Source organism: Manis javanica, chromosome 14 (assembly GCF_040802235.1).
Source record: "Manis javanica isolate MJ-LG chromosome 14, MJ_LKY, whole genome shotgun sequence".
Classification (NCBI taxonomy): domain Eukaryota; kingdom Metazoa; phylum Chordata; class Mammalia; order Pholidota; family Manidae; genus Manis; species Manis javanica.
Genome location: NC_133169.1, coordinates 44,381,448 through 44,384,855, shown reverse-complemented (window position 1 = coordinate 44,384,855; position 3,408 = coordinate 44,381,448). Strand labels below are relative to the sequence as shown.

General features: G+C 36.8%; 1 pseudogene; it reads right to left on the bottom strand.

The window, feature by feature from the left end:
* Positions 1 to 1,978: 1,978 nt before the first annotated feature.
* Positions 1,979 to 2,907, bottom strand: LOC140846001 (olfactory receptor 14C36-like; annotated as a pseudogene).
* Positions 2,908 to 3,408: the final 501 nt, after the last annotated feature.

Here is a 3,408-nt window from a genome sequence, read left to right as displayed (position 1 = left end):
AAATTTATGCCCATATGTGGCTATATGTATACATTTATTAGAAACAAGCAAAATTGCATGTAGCCCAGAATACCATTGTGCAGTCAGTCAGCAAAACAAGTGAATTATATTTATTCCAAATTTTCATCCTCATTTGATGTAGCCATAATTTTTATGAGCCAGTACATGTGCAGAGGCACCTTATTATATTTATTTGGATAATTTACCACTAATGCTGTTGAACATGTATTTCATGTGATTATAGTTAATATTCATCCAATTTGATTAAACATTTTATCAAGTTTTTGCCCTTTTTTTGATATGGTTGTTTGAGTTTTTAATTTAATTTAATTTTTAGATAAGCTGGTAAAGTCCTCTTTAAAAATATATGCATGTACCTTATATGTATGAAATTCTAGTTATTTATGTATTTATTCATTTATTTTTATTGAAGTATAGTTGGTATACAATGTTATATTGGTTTCAATATACAGCAAAGTGATCCAACAGTTATATAAAATATTAAACCCACATCCCAACTACTGTAGCTACTGTCAGCAGGGAAAGATATTACAGAACTCTTGACTATATTCTCCATGGTGCACTTCCATCCCCATTACCAAAGTATATTTATTTCAACCTATATTTTGATTGACATTTTCTGCCTCTTTATCTTCCCTATAAATCCCACACACCCACCCCAACCCCTCTGCCATGGAACCACTTATCATTACTCAGTGTTTGAGTCTACTGCTTGTTTCATTTTATTTCTACATTTTCATTGTGCCCCACAGAGGTTGCATTTAACCAAACAATTATTCTCTTCCTATAATGTCTGCTAAAGAACAAAGACAAATGGGGACAGAAACTACACATATAAGAAAATGCTTACTGAGTTAATATAACCTAATTTTCTATTCAGTATAAAATAATAAATGTAGACCATACATGCTGTCAAAACCACCCCCCTGGTAATTGCTAAACTTTGTCTCCTCCCTAAGTCTCTGTAACAATGGTACCTAAAACTTTCCTCTTGAATAAAATTAAACATTTTTTATCCTCTAGGAGACATCTGAGAATTATCTTTCTAATTTCCTCTTTTGTGATGCAAAACACAATCAAGGATGAACAGAATGCTATAAAGTTAAATCATTCAAAATAACTTGATAAAAAAGTGAATTTCCCTTGGTGTAGAAAGTCTTCAGTTACTTCTGTTATTTAATTAGACCACAATTAATTAAAACAAGGAAATAACCAAAAGATAGAACTAAGCCGTGTGTCCAGTGAGAGAACAATAGGTAAGAAAGATGGGTATGTACCTACAACAGAATATTATTCGGCCTCAACAAATGAATTCTAACACATCCTACAACATGGATGAACCTTGAGAACATTATGGTTAAGTGAAATAAGCCAGCCATAAAAAGGCAAATCCTAAAGGTGATTCTGTTTTTATGAGGTACCCAGAGTAGTCAAATTCATAGACACAAAAATTAGAATGTTTGTTGCTAGGGACAGAGCAAAGGTGGAAATGGAAAGAAGTGGTTTAATGGGTATATAGAATTCCAGTCTTGCAACATGCTCAAGTTCTGGGTATCGGTTGCATAATAATGTGAATCTAAGTAACAGTACCAATATATACACTTAATAATGTTTGAATGTGCATTTAATGTTATAGATATGTGACAATTAAAAAACCAGTCTGTTTTTTTTGTAAAACTCACAAAACACTGCTTGCTCCAAAGTGATTGGACAATAAAAATGCTGTAACTTTTTTTCTGAACTAATTTGGTGGCACCTACATGTTAAACTTTGTGTCATGTAGGATAAGTGGAAAGGGTAACACAGAACACAAAATGAAAAATTTATACATTAATTACTCAGGTACCAAGATAGATATTTTGGAGTAAACAGTCTAATACACACAACCTTGACAAGCAGTTATTTTATAGATGTTTGGATCTCAGTGACATCGGGATGAACCTGAAATGGATCTGTACTAACTTCCTGAATAATATTTCCTTAATATTACTTTCATTACTGCTTCCTTTACCTGTGTGTTTCTAAGACTGTAGATAATAGGATTCAAGAATGGAGGAACTATTGTATAACATAGAGTAAAAACCACTCCCTGGAGAATGTCAGAGGCTCCTGAAGGCCTTAGGTACACAGAGCTGGTGGAACTGAGGAAGACAGACACCACCAGAATGGGAAGGACACAGGTGGAGAAGGCCTTTCCTCTCTCCTTGACTGGAAACTTCAGCACAGTGGAAAATATGTAAATATATGACACAGTGATAAATGTAAAATACCACAACCAATCAATATGGCAGAAACAACAAGTAATATAAAGTTGTTGAAGGTGTCAGAGCAGAAGAGGCTCAGCAGAGAAGGGATGTCACAGAAGAACTGAAGGACCACATTGTACTTGCAGAAGGACAGCCGGAATGTGTTCCCTGTGTGCACACCTGCATAGATGAGGCCACTGAGCAGGGAGACCAGTGTTGTCCAGACACAGAATTGGTGGGTTATGATGACGGGGTAGCGGAGGGGCTGGCAGATGGCCACATAGCGGTCACAGGCCATGATGGTGAGGAACAGGAGCTCCACATACATACAATAAATAACCAGTAATATCTGAGTTGCACAGCCAGCCACTGAAATGGCCCTGTTGTCAGTGAGGGAGTTGACACAGGCCCTGGGGACAGTGACAGAAACATAGCACACGTCTAGGATGGACAGGTTCCTGAGGAAGAAGTACATGGGCGTGTGAAGGTTCTGGTCAACTGTGGTGGCACTGATGATAAGAATGTTCCCTGTGAGGGTGGCCAGGTACATCAGAAGGAATAGCAGGGAGAACAGGAGCCTTATCTCCCTCTTCTCAGCAAAGCCCATGAGGAGAAACTCAGTCACTGTAGAATTAGCCATTTCTTGAAATGCTGGCTGATCTGGAAAACAAAAGGAGTAAACCATGAAGTACATGATTCCCCAAACCATTTAGGATATCACCTTGAATATTTTCCTTGAAACAGTTTTTCTTCTAATTCATAAAATTGTCCCTCCAAGTGTAGGAAAGGTCAGTCATTAGTCTTGGTCTTCTCGGCTTATCACCACTACTGAGTAGTTAACATGGAACGTGGTATGGACAGGAGTGCTGAGTCCCCCTGTCGGATTATGATGTTAACCTGCAAGGCTGCTGCTATTCACTTCCACTATCACTCAAATGAATCCCTTCCTTACACTCGTCTTATGGTGCTAAGCAATATCCAGCTCACAAGGTTTATTATTTTACTGAAGTTTTATTTAGTTCATATATATGTAAAGTCTTCAAGCAGATTAAATTTTCAATGAGCTTTTGTTGAACTCTAGCTGATATACAATATTTTATTGGTTTCATTTATACAACATAATGATTTGACAGTTATCTGC